Source organism: Podarcis bocagei, assembly GCF_964188305.1.
Source record: "Podarcis bocagei genome assembly, chromosome: 6".
NCBI classification, from domain to species: domain Eukaryota; kingdom Metazoa; phylum Chordata; class Lepidosauria; order Squamata; family Lacertidae; genus Podarcis; species Podarcis bocagei.
In genome coordinates this window covers 27,053,886-27,068,326 of record NC_138130.1, presented here as the reverse complement: position 1 = coordinate 27,068,326, position 14,441 = coordinate 27,053,886, and the positions used below count along the sequence as shown (strand labels likewise).

At 42.0% G+C, this 14,441-nt stretch overlaps 2 long non-coding RNA genes across 2 annotated transcripts in view; one reads left to right on the top strand and one right to left on the bottom strand.

The window, feature by feature from the left end:
* Positions 1–14,441, top strand: part of LOC308589443 — a 344,225-nt gene that overhangs the window by 86,210 nt on the left and 243,574 nt on the right. The gene's annotated exons all lie outside the window — the stretch shown is intronic.
* Positions 6,210–14,181, bottom strand: LOC308588558. Its single transcript, XR_014008818.1, has 2 exons — positions 14,076–14,181; positions 6,210–6,556 (listed from the first exon to the last, which is right to left on the bottom strand). It is a non-coding gene; the product is annotated as an uncharacterized lncRNA (long non-coding RNA).

Sequence of the window (14,441 nt, the reverse complement as noted above, 5' to 3'; positions counted from 1 at the left end):
TATGGTTTGTCGTGATTTACAAACTGTAGTTTACATTTTTCCTTTGAGAATGTTAAGCTGGCATTCTTGCTTGAAATGTGCAGTAGAAATGGATGGAGTTCATGCTTGAAATTCATCTATCATCCCCACCATAGGTGGTATTCAACTCACTTTTACTCAAAATAAAAAAATTCCTTCCAGTAGCACCTTAAAGACCAACTAAGTTAGTTCTTGGTATGAGCTTTCGTGTGCATGCACACTTCTTCAGATACGGTGAGGTTGATGGACTTCCATTTCATACGGCTCAATGTGGTGCCTTCCATGGTTCCAGTAGTAGATAGGTAGCCGTGTTGGTCTGCCATAGTCAAAATAAAAAAATTCCTTCCAGTAGCACCTTAAAGACCAACTAAGTTAGTTCTTGGTATGAGCTTTCGTGTGCATGCACACTTCTTCAGATACGGTATCTGAAGAAGTGTGCATGCACACGAAAGCTCATACCAAGAACTAACTTAGTTGGTCTTTAAGGTGCTACTGGAAGGAATTTTTTTATTTTGACTATGTCAGACCAACACGGCTACCTATCTATCACTTTTACTCAGAGTAGAGTAGATTTATTAAAATTAGTGGACCTAACTTAGTCATGTTCATTCATCTCAATGGGTCTACTATGTGTAAAAGTGAGTTGAATACAATCCCATACATTAAAAACCCTCTTATACCACTCGAACGGTTCTGGGGAGTCCTGGGAACTGTAGCCTGTTAATGGTGTTGGGAACTGTACTTCTGTGAGGTCAGCACTATGGTTCTCAGGGTTCTCAGTGACTGTTAAAAGTGGTATAAGAGTGATTTAAATCTATGGTGTGGATGTGACTGTAGACTCTTCTGTTAGTGAATGCCAATATACATTCTGATATTTCAGTATTAAAGGGAAATATCACATGTGTCTTATTTTAGAAGTTTTCATCCAACTGCCTCAGTGTTCAGGGAGATATTACAGTACTACCTTTTACATCTTTTCTGAATCCTTGGAAAACAGGTGTTGGGGCTAGAGAATGTTGTCCTGAGCTTTCACTCCCAATGAACTGGCTAAACCAAAGAGTGTGTTTTGCTCAGCCAATAAATCCCCCCACCCCATGTTCCAGTTTGTGGACTGAACTATAAGTAAGTTCTTGTCTAATAGTTTGAGCCCACAGCTACACACAGCTCTGGGCCTTATTAACTGACTCCAAATATGCTTGGAATTTGAAAGAAAAATCTCAAGTTTTTCTTAATTGGCCATGTTGCGCTATGTAGTCAGCTTATTCTTGTCAAACCCTGGGCTCCATTGTGAAGGAAACCTCTTGACAACAAAACAGACTTTTTGAAGTCTTAAGCATTGTTCACATGAGCAAGGGCTCACAGGATTAGGCCCAATATCACCCAATATGAATAAAACATAAGGCTCATTATACCTTTTGATGTTTGTATGGTTCCTCTCTTAAAATAGTCTAGAAGCTGTGCTTCACTTGCCAGAGTTAAAATCTCATTTTAGCTGCAGTAGCAGAATCTGTGTACCTATGATTGCAGGCTGTGCTTTATATCCTTGAATCCTGGATTCGATAGAAACTACGTAAACAAAGCTAAGAAACCTCTAAAGCAGATGGACAATGATAAAATGTGGGACACATTTGTTATAAGTAACAAATCATCGTGACTTTTGTCATGGAAAAGTCTTCCAATTGATTAGTTTTGTGTATGGTGCTCCTGAATATGCAGGAATATGCAGGAAAATGCATGGAGAGTCCAGTCCTATCACATGTCTGCTCAGAAATAAGCCCTAGTGAGTTGAATTTACTCCAGTCTAAGTATATTTAGGATTGCAGCTTAAGTGATAGGAGGCAGTGAGGGCAGGACCAATCATTAATAGCACAATGCTATGCATGTCTACTTGAAAGTAAGTCTAACTGAACTCAGTGTGGCTTACTCCTAGGCATGCGGATATAAGATTGCAGCCTAAGATGCAAACAAGGGGTTCCTAAAACAGCGTTTGCATCATAATACAAATGTGGGGGGCATTTGCTGGGGGAAAGTCATCAGGTGTTTAGCTGGTGATATATTGCAAAGTGGAGAAACCACATATCACCAAGCCCTACTGTTTTAGTTCCATCCTTGTTTCAGACATCATGATATATCAGTATATCACAATGTTTAGCTGGTGATATATAGCAATGTTGAAAACCAAATATTGGCCAGCCCTACTCCGCACTGCTGTGTTTTGTTGAAAGTCTCACTTGTACCTGCATCTTTCTAGAAGAGCACTCACTCATCTGTTATTGACCTTGAGTGAACTTTAAGCGGAAAGAACAACAAGTAATGAAAAAAGAAAAGAAAAGAAAACAATGTGAAGCTTTTGTAAGATCTTATATAACTAGCTTGGCTATATCAGGAACTTGTTGTTGGTTTTAATTATATATTTATGGGTGAACTTCTTAAGCATTATGCCACCTCCATGCCACCTCCTTCTGACTTCTAAATGAGCTGATTTAATGAACCGCTCCTGGGGTACAGTTTTCATTCATTCCTCCATTTGACTCTGTTGTGTGTCGGATACTTACTTATTTGCTTCCTTTAGCTCTATTAATTGCTAGCAGCATCCGTGGTTGTGCTGCTGAAGAAAAATCACACTGTCAAATATAACTTCCACGGAAAATGTGATATGTGTGAACTAGGATTTTTGTTGTTGTTGTTTTTCTTGTCGCTATCTGGTATGATGAACCTATGAAATGAATTCCCCTTGTGAAAAAATAATGATCCAAGCACAGTGAACTTAATGAGAATGTATGCATGTGCCTCCCCCAACCCAGCAAAAATATGAAACCTATGTTTGCAAAGGTGCATCTGGAAAAGAAGCAAGTTCACTATTTTGCAAGTCCATTTAAAATATTGTGAAAGAAAGCCAAGGGGTTGTTGCTATGAGACCTGAGTAGGTGGTCAAAGTTAAAATTAGACTTCTGCCTACTCCCTATAAGTATTGAATAACAGTTCATTAGTTTTATTCTCTAAGAGTTGATAGATTTGGATTTCTGTTCTATTTGTTTTCCTCTTTTGTGTTCTATTTCTTAGGAAGCTTTTATCATCTTTTTACTGAGAAGTTGATGTGCTCTTGTTTCCCGTTTGCTGCTTAGTGTCTGTGTGTAGCCTGATCATGTAGTCCCCCATCAGTCAGAGTGCTGTGTTTTTTCACCTGGGTAATCTAAGACAATTAATACCCTGTTTAATACATTGGCTGTGCAAATGTCGCTGATCCTATGCGTGTATCATTATTTTATGCTATTTGTTACAGAAGACCTTTGCTCTGCTAAATTCCATGCCTTAGTTCAGTCTTATCCAACCTGGTGCTCCCCCACATGTTGTTGAATGCCAACTTCCATCAGCCCCAGGCAGCATGGTCAATAGTTAGGAATGATGGGAGTTGTAGTCCCACACATCCAGAGGGCACCAGGTTGGACAAGGTTGCCCTACTCAATTAATTGCTCAAACGTTTTATGAAACTAACACACACACACACACTTTCAATAGCTGTGTAGACTGAGGAGCTGTGTCCACTGGGCAGTAGTATATTACGGCCAGACAAGCTCTTGGATGCTGTGTTACATTGAGAACTCAGAATGGATATACTTTCCCCCCAGTCACTCCAGAATGCTTGGGAGTAACAACAATAGAAACTAAGGTAGGATGTATACTGCAGATCAGGAAAGGTACCATTAGGGCCAAGAGAATGCCAGCGTAGTTCATGAGCTGCATCAAGGAAGCTCTCAAAGGCAGGGCTTCAAAAATGGAAGTCTTTTCCAAACGACGACAACCAAAAGGAGCACAGACTTTGGCAAAAGAAATGCAAACTGGCAATAAGGAATGCAGAAAAAGAATTTACAGAACACGTTGCTATAAACATTAAAGCTAATAAAAATATTTAAATACATTAGGAGCAGGAAACTGGCTAGGGAGATGGTAAAAAGGAGCCAAGGGAGAAAGGTAATTGCAGTGAGACTGAACGAATTATTTACATACTTCATCACGGAAGATGAAATAACTTTCTCAGGAAGGTAGACAAAGTCACTAGGTCTGGCGGTATTCAGTGAAGAGTATAAAAGAATTTAATGTACTGATCTTCTAACAAAGATATAGTACTTGTTTGTAAGTTCAGTCCCCATATCTGAGAACCATAAATAGAACACTTTAAAAAAAAAAGGAATCCAGGGAGGATCTGGGAAATGAGAGGTTGGTTGTTTAACATCTACTCTGAGAAAAGTGGTGGAGAGCATTATTAAAATTAGAATTGTCAAACATATATAAGTCCTGCAGGAGAAGTACCATCATGGCTTCAGCATGGGTAGGTCTTGTCTAACTAACTTTCAGAGTTGTTTGAGAGTGTCAGTAAGCACGTGGATTGGGGTGATCCAGTACACACTGTGTACTTAGACCTTCAGAAAGCTTTTGATAAAGTCCCTCACCAAAGAATCCTGGGTAAGCTTACCAGTAATGAGATAAGAGGACAGATCTTCTTATGGGTCAGTAACTGGTTAAAGGAAGAAAGTACTGGTAAACTGGAAAGTAGGAACAGATAGGTAGCCGTGTTGGTCTGCCATAGTCAAAATAAAAAAATTCCTTCCAGTAGCACCTTAAAGACCAACTAAGTTAGTTCTTGGTATTACTCAGAAGGGTGAGTAATACCCCTCCCCACCTTCTCACTATATAGAAGGATCTGGCAACTTCTGTTTCAGTGTATCTGAAGAAGTGTGCATGCACACGAAAGCTCATACCAAGAACTAACTTAGTTGGTCTTTAAGGTGCTACTGGAAGGAATTTTTTTATTTTGGAAAGTAGGAAGAAACGGACAGTTCTCACAATGGAGGGATGAAAGAAATAGGGTCTTTCAAGGATCAGTATTGGGTCGTGTACTTTTTACCTTGTTCATAACCTGGAGATAGGGGTGTGCAGTGAGGTGACAAAGTTTGCTGATTGCACCAAATTGTTCAGGGTAGTAAGAACAACAAGGGATTGCGAGGAGCTCCAAAATAGACAAATAAATCTCTCCCAACAAGGTGAAAGGGGATCGAAGCAGCAAATGTGATTCAGTGTAAGCAATTGTAATGGTGACGCACACTGAGGCAAAAAAATAAAAATAAAATCCTAATTTCACATATATGATTGTGAGGTCTGAGCTGGAAATGACTGCTGCTGGTGCATAACTCCACGAAAATGTTGACCCAGCATGTAGCAGCTGTGTAAAGGGCAAATTCCCTATAGCACTTGATGATGCCGTGGCTTATGGGATTGTGCCATTATAATTGCTTCATGCCACAGCTATGGGCAGTTGTATAGTGGAGAAAGTACTGGGAGCTGGGGTGGGGGAGGTAGCGCATCTCCAGGATTTTTTCAGAGCAGGAGCAATTACGTTACCAACTTGCCTTCCTCTCGCAATTCAATGTGACAATGAGGCTTTCAGTGATGACGGTTTTGCTGTTATTTTCTTACCCACTCTTCACCAAAAAGTCCAGGGTGGGTTACAAAATGTAACCCACCAACAGTACAATATTGTGTACTGTTTCAAGTTTTGCTATTGTTTGTGATGGATTAGCATGGAGGAAGTCAGAGAATGGGGATAATAATACAGCAGAGCCTAGATACGCCTTTCTTTTGATGGACTTCCAATTTAAATGGATTGCATTTCTAACAAAAAGCTACAGGTTGCATTTCGGGTGGTTGAAGATATTTCGTTTATTGTCTTTTACAAGTTGACTGAAAGCTAGCAGAAGTAAGCATCACTTTACGCATAAGATTGAAGTCATGCCATGTGGTTGAACAGAGATGTTGCCCCAGATTCTCCCAGCCCAACTCCAACATGCTAGTTCCACCCTTTATTAGCTCAATATACTATTACTGTCAGCTGAGCCTAATAAATTGGGTATTATTCTATGTACTGCTGCTCTTTAGGAGGTATATATAATGGATCACCACTGCTCCCTTATCTGAGGTATTACTATGGAATATCATGGGGCTGTCATGATGAGCTTCTGCAAAAATTTCCACTGGCTATGGGATCTTTAATAAGCTATATTCTAGGCAGTTGGTCAGAAAAAAAGACAATAACATGCTGGAAGATGCAGAACTGCCATATCCTACTGCCAATCTGGCCTGATTTCTTTTCTTTCCAGTTTCTGCCACCCCAGGGACTACCACTTGTTCCAGAGTTGGAAGAAAACAGCACAACACAAACATTTATTTGCAAATTTCAAACAAATGTTACCAACAGCTTTGGCTTTTTCTTTCTTTCTTTTTAAAGCAGCAACACCAGAACTCATGCCATCAGATTTTGGGAACTCGCACTCCCTGAATATATTCCAAAATATTCAGTGATCATCTATGTTTTTGCTTTAGACAGTTGTATTAAGAATCACAAAGGAATGCCATAAACACTAGGAGCAGTGCTGTTCTCCAAGGTTCTTTTGATGTCTGTCCCCTTCGTCTGTTTTCCCCGCAACAATCACAGAAGTAGAGCCACCTTCCACATTGCGACTGTTTCCCAGACAAAGGTTATCTGCACAAAATTTTCAAATTTTGAAACATTTCATTATTACAGTAATGACTATTGCTACTCTTAACAGACATGCTGTCAGGTTGCAAAATGTATACATTGGTTCGTGCAAAGGGGGGGGGGGAGAAAGCGCAAGAGAGAAACCCCCTTTTTTTATTAAAACACACACACATACACACAACAAAGGTCAAAACTTTTAAAATGTCACTTCTTCTGCAGTTTTGCATAGAAAATACACTGAGTCAGTGGGAGGGCTCCTTGTCCATAGAAACAGGCTGTAAGAAAAGAATGTTATCCTGCTGTTGTAGTTTCCACTTTCACTGGCAGCTGCGGTCTGAGCAGAAAAGCACTGTGGGAGCCTATTGTTACCCCAGCTGGGTAATAGTTTTCTTATTTTACAGTCAGGAACCGAGGGGGGTTGGGGTGCCTCAGCAAAGTGCCTGAAAATATAACTCCTGCAAACAGATCGCTTTCCTCCTTCCCAATGAGAAACAGGCATCCATAAATCTTTCATTTTGGCCCTCCAATCAAGGAAATAAATTTCTCTAAACAAAAGGAGGACTCGAATTTATTATTATTATTTATCATTTGGGGGGGGAATAAAATAAACAAAGAGTGCATTAAAAAGGGAGGCTGCGTGATTGTCATGCTGAATTCACCTTGAGGAACGCCATTCCTTGCTACAGTGCTGAGTAATGCAAATTGGCGTTTAATTATTATTTTTAAAAAACCAATGTAAAAATTGACACAAAACAGCATATTTTTTGACCTAAAGCTTCGTCTTTTTTTTTGCTTTAAGAAAAAATCTCCCATGAATGGGATCCTATACATGGGTGTAAATGGACTGGGTCTACAATTCAAAAGATTAATTAGCTGCAGAACAACCGTTTATATTTGTCACTAGTTTATCCAGTTAATGAGGCTGATTTTAGTTGCCGTGGCAACCTAAGTTTTAAAGGTGAAAGGTCGCTGACCCAGTCATAGAGCCTTACAATCTCTTTTGGGGACAGTTAATATCCCAGAATTTGTCAAACCAACTAATCATAATGCAAACCCTTCAGGATAGGTAAAGTGAATTCTATAGGTCCCAACCACACAGTTTGAATTTTGAAATCTCTCTGTGATTCTCTCATTTCAAAGTGAAGAATGCAGTACAAAATTCAAAAAAATAGGTATTTGTTTCTGCAGTTCATAAAAAGTAAATTCCATGACAGGGACTATTATGGGAGAAGGCTAATTTGATAATTGGATCAGTGAAGTATGGAGAAATTTGTGCGATTTTTCTGTATTGGAGGTATTTTTGCTGCATTCATTTGGTTAAATAGAGGGCTTTATTCTCCACAAGGTGATTTTTTAAAATCATTATTTATCCGCTTTTCAAGAAGAAGTTCTCAGAGTGCTTAAACTGCATAATAAAACCATCTAAAACTTAATAAAATCTCTACTACACACTTCCTTAAACCTTTTAGGCCTGGTAAGGCAGATAGTATCAGCACCTTCTGACTTTCAGAACCTTTGGCAAAGGAGTCTGTCCTTGCTGGCAGAACATTGATGCAAAATGGCCTCTCCTCGTTGCTGCTGTTGTTGCCACACAAGACACGCACTGGCCAAGGGGAGTAGCGCCTCCCCAAACAACCAGGTCTAGGTATCACAAAATGTGAGTGTCCAAGGAAGGCAGTGTCCCCTGGGCAGATGGTGTCAGTCATGCGTACCAGCTCTCAAGCCATGTGACTTCTAGTCTTGTGAAATTTGGTCCATTGTATGTACAGAGCATACAACACCATATCTCAAACTCACTCTAGTTTCTGAATGTAAATATAGGACTCTTCTCAAGACCCAGTTTGTCTCCTGCCCAGTGGTGTTGCGGGTTCACTTCACAATGGGGGGAAATGGTAATTTGAAGGACCCTTTAGGTTATAGCTATCTTTCCTTGCTCTGGATCCATTCCAGTCCGGCTTCCGCGCTGGTCATGGGACTGAGACGGCTCTGGTCGCCCTAACAGATGATCTCCGCAGGCAGCTGGATCGAGGCGGGTCGGGGCTGCTGATTCTTCTAGACCTGTCAGCAGCCTTCGACATGGTCGATCACGAACTCCTGGACCACCGCCTTGCCGACGTGGGGATCCAGGGCACAGTCCTTCAATGGCTGCGCTCGTTTCTCTCTGGTCGGGGACAGAGGGTGGCGCTTGGGGGGGAACTGTCACCCCGCCACTCCTTGGTGTGTGGAGTGCCCCAGGGTGCGATACTCTCCCCGATGCTTTTTAACATCTTTATGCGCCCCCTCGCCCAGCTTGTCCGGAGATTGGGCTGGGCTGCCATCAGTATGCTGATGACACCCAACTCTATCTGTTGATGGATGGCCATCCTGACTCGGCCCCAGACACACTGATCAGATGCTTGGAAGCTGTGGCTGGATGGTTACGTGGGAGCCGGTTGAAGTTAAATCCTTCGAAGACAGAGGTCCTCTGGCTGGGACGGGACGATATGGGATTGAGGGGGCAACTCCCATCTCTTGTGGGGGTGCAATTAGTGCCAGCACCGTCCGTTAAGAGTTTGGGTGTAATCTTCGATACCTCCCTCTCCATGGAGGCGCAGATTACAGCTATAACAAAGGCAGCATTTTTTCATCTCTGCCAAGCTAAGCAGTTGGCTCCTTACCTCTCTCGCCCTGACCTAGCCACTGTGATCCACGCGACGGTCACCTCCAGACTGGATTATTGTAACTGGCTCTACGTGGGGCTGCCCCTGAGACTGACCCAGAAACTCCAGCGGGTGCAGAATGCCGCAGCGAGACTCCTTACGGGGTCTTCGCTGCGGGATCACATTCATCCGGTGCTATACCAGCTGCACTGGCTCCCAGTGGAGTACAGGATCAGGTTTAAGGTGCTGGTTTTAACCTTCAAAGCCCTATACGGCCTAGGACCCTCGTATCTACGGGACCGCCTCTCCTGGTATGCCCCACAGAGGAACTTACGGTCTTCAAATAAAAACATCTTGAAGGTCCCAGGCCTCAGAGAGGTTAGGCTGGCCTCAACTAGAGCCAGGGCTTTTTCGGCTGCGGCTCCAACCTGGTGGAACGCTCTGTCACAAGAGACAAGGGCCCTCCAGGACTTGACATCTTTCCGCAGGGCCTGCAAGACAGAGCTGTTCCACCAGGCCTTTGGTCAGGGTGCAGCCTGACTCCCTCCTTTGGCAATCTTTACAATACTTTAGTTTATGGTTGCCATCAATTTTGATTTTAATTAATTCTTTGATGTTTTATAATGTTGCACTATTTTAGTGTTGTTAGCCGCCCTGAGCCCGGCTTCGGCTGGGGAGGGCGGGATATAAATAAAATTTATTATTATTATTATTATTATTATTATTATTATTATTATTATTATTATTATTAAGTGGGATAGCCATGGGGTAGCTTAGTGGGACTTCAATGAAATGAATGGAAAAATAAGTGAGTTTGGCAGGGTGAGCATGAAAAAAGTCAGCAATGCTAGCCAATTGGGAGCCCTTGGCTCCTCTCTTGTTTTATTATTTACTGAATTCCTTTATGAACGGTATAACAACAACAACAACAACAACAACAACAACAACAACAATTTATTATTTGTACCCCGCCCATCTGGCTGGGTTTCCCCAGCCACTCTGGGCGGCTTCCAACAAAGATTAAAAATACATCAAAATATCACACATTAAAAACTTCCCTGAACAGGACTGCCTTCAGATGTCTTCTAAATGTCAGGTAGTTGTTTATCTCTTTGACATCTGATGGGAGAGTGTTCCACAGGGCGGGCACCATCTCTCTCTCATACACACACACACACACACACACACACACACACACACTTAAAACAATTACATAAATGAAACAATGTAACAAAAATAGTACACATATACATAAAATCAATTCAGATCCAATACTGTGCGTATACTAATTGGGATAATGATCTTCATTTTCAAGGCATGTTGAAAGTGGAATATATTTAGAAGACCCCCCAAAAAACAAAGCAGATGGTGCTTGTTGGATAAGTAACATGAGCAAATTCCAAAGGATGGATGCCACCACACTAAACACCTGTTCCAACGTCATGCAGAATGAACCTCCAAATGGTATGGCACCTACAGGTGCAGTGATTGGTAGGGCATGTAGAGGGTTGAGACAATCTTTTAGTTTCCTGTGCCTTTTACCTGAGGTTTTATTGAGAAGGATGCCAGCCCACAAGGTATGTCTGAGGGGTCTTGCATTTTGCCTGGCCATTGCCACTCTCTGATGGGAGAAATGTGATCTGAATGTGTGGGGGCCAGGAGTGGCATCATGGGCAGGAGAGTCCAGCCCCAAGGTGGTTTAGCTTAGGGGGCTCTAGGGATGGACAAATCTGTTGATTTTGGTGTGTCTCAGTTTCTTCCCATTTTCCCATTAGTGCACCATATATTTCTTTAAGCCCTTGCAAAAATTTATCAGCATTTTAGTGCAAATTTCTCCTAATTTCTGCATGCAATTTTACCTAATATAAGGCGTTTTTGCGTGTTATTTTCACAAATATTTTCACAAGTATTTTATGCACACTTTATACTAGTATATGCATCTTTGCACACATTACTTGGCTGATGAACTGGACTACAAAATTTAGGGAATTTCAAATTTTGAAGGTGGCTGAGTTTTGGTGTGCATACTGTTTTGGAAAGTACAGGTGGATACACCTTGAAATGCTGATTGAATTGCACTTCTCCCCCATACCTAAGAGGCTCTTGCTACAGGACGAATAAGTTGTCTCTCCCTTTAAATTAAATATTTCCCACTTTGTGTATGCTCACAAGTATTAATTCCCACCCCCGCCCCCCTTTCTAAAACCAAGTTTTAAAGCTGTCATGCCGCAAATCTCACTTTTGTAAAAACAAACCCTAAGTAGGGTTAAATTCTGATTAACAAGACTTAGAATAGTAAGGGATACAACCAACAAGGTGTTGCCCTGGGTTCCCTTTGGGTCAAAGGACGGGATAGAAATGTAATAACAACAACAACAAATTACTTTGAAAAGTTCAAATTTCGTGTCTGTGCATGTGTGTGATTAGTATCTTAAGAGACACGTGCAAATAAGTAAAAATAAACACACGCACACATATAATCTGCATAATTTCTATGGGGTCTCCTTGATTCCACATTGTTATACTTCAAGTTAAATCAATACCTTAGAATGCAGGTCAGAGCCTTGCTTGAAATGTATGAGTGTTTTGCCAAGTGTAATTGCTTAGGACATGAAAATATCGATAGATAGAAGGAGATTTATTTTAAGAGATACTTTGAAGGATGTGGTATTCCTACCTATCTGGGGATAGATAGATAGATGACAGATAGATAGATAGATAGATAGATAGATAGATAGATAGATAGATAGAAAGAAAGGTAAAGGTACCCCTGACCATTAGGTCCAGTCGCGGACAACTCCGCAATGCTCCGCAATGCTTGGGGTTGCAATGCTCATCTCTCTCTATAGGCCGAGGGAGCCAGCGTTTGTCCGCAAACAGCTTCCGGGTCATGCGGCCAGCATGACTAAGCCACTTCTGGTGAACCAGAGCAGCACACGGAAATGCTGTTTACCTTCCTGCCGTAGCAGTACCCATTTATCTACTTGCACTTTGATGTGCTTCGAACTGCTAGGTGGGCAGGAGCTGGGACCATGCAACAGGAGCTCACTCTGTCGCGGGGATTCGAATTGCCGACCTTCTGATCAGCAAGCCACCCGTGTCCCAGATAGATAGATAGATAGATAGATATAAAAACTGGTTGTTATGAACATCTGAAACTGCCTTATACTGAGGGCAGATCCACACTGTACATTTAAATCTCACCCGGGGAACTGCAGTGTCTCCCTCACAGACCTACAATTCCCAGAACTCTTAAAAAACTACAGTTCAAGTCAGACCAGTGCTTCCTCTAGATTTCATTATCTAGCACTGACAGACGGAGGCTGCCCGAGGTTTTAGGCCAGGGTCCTTCCCAGCCCTACCTGGGACTTGAACTTTGACCCTTCTGGATGCAAAGTGAATGCTTTGCCACTGGGCTATGCCCCGTCCAGTTGTTGCCAAATGCACATAAGAGGTATGTGTATGTCAGACCCTCCAAGTCTCCCTATTTTCTAGGGACAGTCCTGGATTTACAGAAGCCATTCTGGTTTCTGATTCAATCCCAGAATGTCCCTCTTTCCCTATTTTTATCAGATAAATGTTGGAGGGTAGGGTAATGCAACCCTCAAACCAAGTGGATAAGTAAATTTACAACCTTTTAGAAGACATCTGAAGGCAGCCCTATATAGGGAGGTTTTTTAAAATGTTTAATGTTTTATTTTGTTTTTAAATATGGAGAAATGTTGGAGGATTTGGTATGTGTGCTAAAGAGGCAAGCAGGAGGGGCTACTTGAACTTTTCTCAGCCAGTGCTTTCCCATTGAATGTCTTCTCCCTAGCCATTCTTTATAGCCACCTGACTTATGGGAGTCACCCTCCCTGGGAGAAGTGGGAGGGTGACTTGGGAGAAGTGGCTTCAGAGAGGAGCAAAGTGAAGAGTACAACACCCCTCCCTGCCTCCTCCTTCTGCTCTTCCCATCTCTCTTCCCATCCCTGTTCTATAGGAATTTGGTATAACCTGCATTCAGGCAGGTGCATCATGGCAACTGGTTACATCTGTGCTTAGCAGGATTGCTGGGTTATAAAAACAGGCAAAGTGACAGACGTATTAAATAATATTTCTTTAGTTTGTTTATGTGAAACTTTTTTGTCCAAGAGTCAACTTGGCTACTTCCTTCCTATTGGATGCTGGAGTTACAATGTCCACTTATAAGCCATTTTATAAAATGCAAGGATTACACAGCATCGTGTGAAACTGGGTCACTCTCCCTTCAGGAACTCATGTGGCTGGTGAATCACCTTAGGGACACAGCTCAACAAGAGCCTCTACCAAGCCTGATAAATTCCAGCTGAGCATATGCTGGAGGGCTTGGCAGATAATAATTGAAATATAAAGGAAAATGTTTTCTCTCTCTGCCACACATGGCCAAATGGCCTGTATACCACCTGTAGCTCCTGACAATGCCAGCTTATGAAGGAGTTGCCATTTACATCAAGGTGCTCTAGTTATGAGATGTTCTCCTACTTATTTTTTATTTTTTTAAACTATATAGTTTTCTATGGCATTTCTGCTGTTCTGTTATGGTTCTTATTATTTCATGGTGCTATCATAGAGTCGGAAGGGACACTGAGGGTCATCTAGTCCAACCCCCTGATTTGTTTTTTCTTATATTATATTAGTTTTATTATAAGAACAGTAACAAGAAAACAGTGCAAAAATGAAGCCGACAACAGGAGAAGATGCAGTTCTTAATTCCTTGAGCTTAGCGCTTTCGTTTTGAAGGTGGGATGAGAGCTTTTTCTCAAGCTGAACTGCTCTCTTTAGTTGCTCTCTAAAATATACCCCAAGAGGAAGCGAAGGAAGGCTGTGTGTGCAAACAATCCATAGGGTAAAATGATGTTTACCTGTTTTAGTTTGGTCCATGATTTTTAGTTTGGTCATGGATTTTTATAATTCCAGTCTAAGGCTTTTCTGCTCTCAGAGGCACCAGCTTGTGAGGACGATTGTGTGTGTGTGTGTGGGGGGTTATGTTGTGCTTGTGATGTCACACTTGACATCAGGACGTTGGGAGGAGCTGGGGTGGGGCTGCGCAGCTTAATTGGCTGACGGCTAGCCTCTTCTGCCACCTCCTGGCACTGCCCCCAGGAGGCCACTTTGACCTTCCTTCCCCTCCACAGCAGGAAGAGAAAAAGAAGGAGCCACCCACTGTTTGGCTCTGTGTTTTGGCTCTGTGCTTTTTGGATATTGGGGGTCAGCTCCACCCCAAAAAT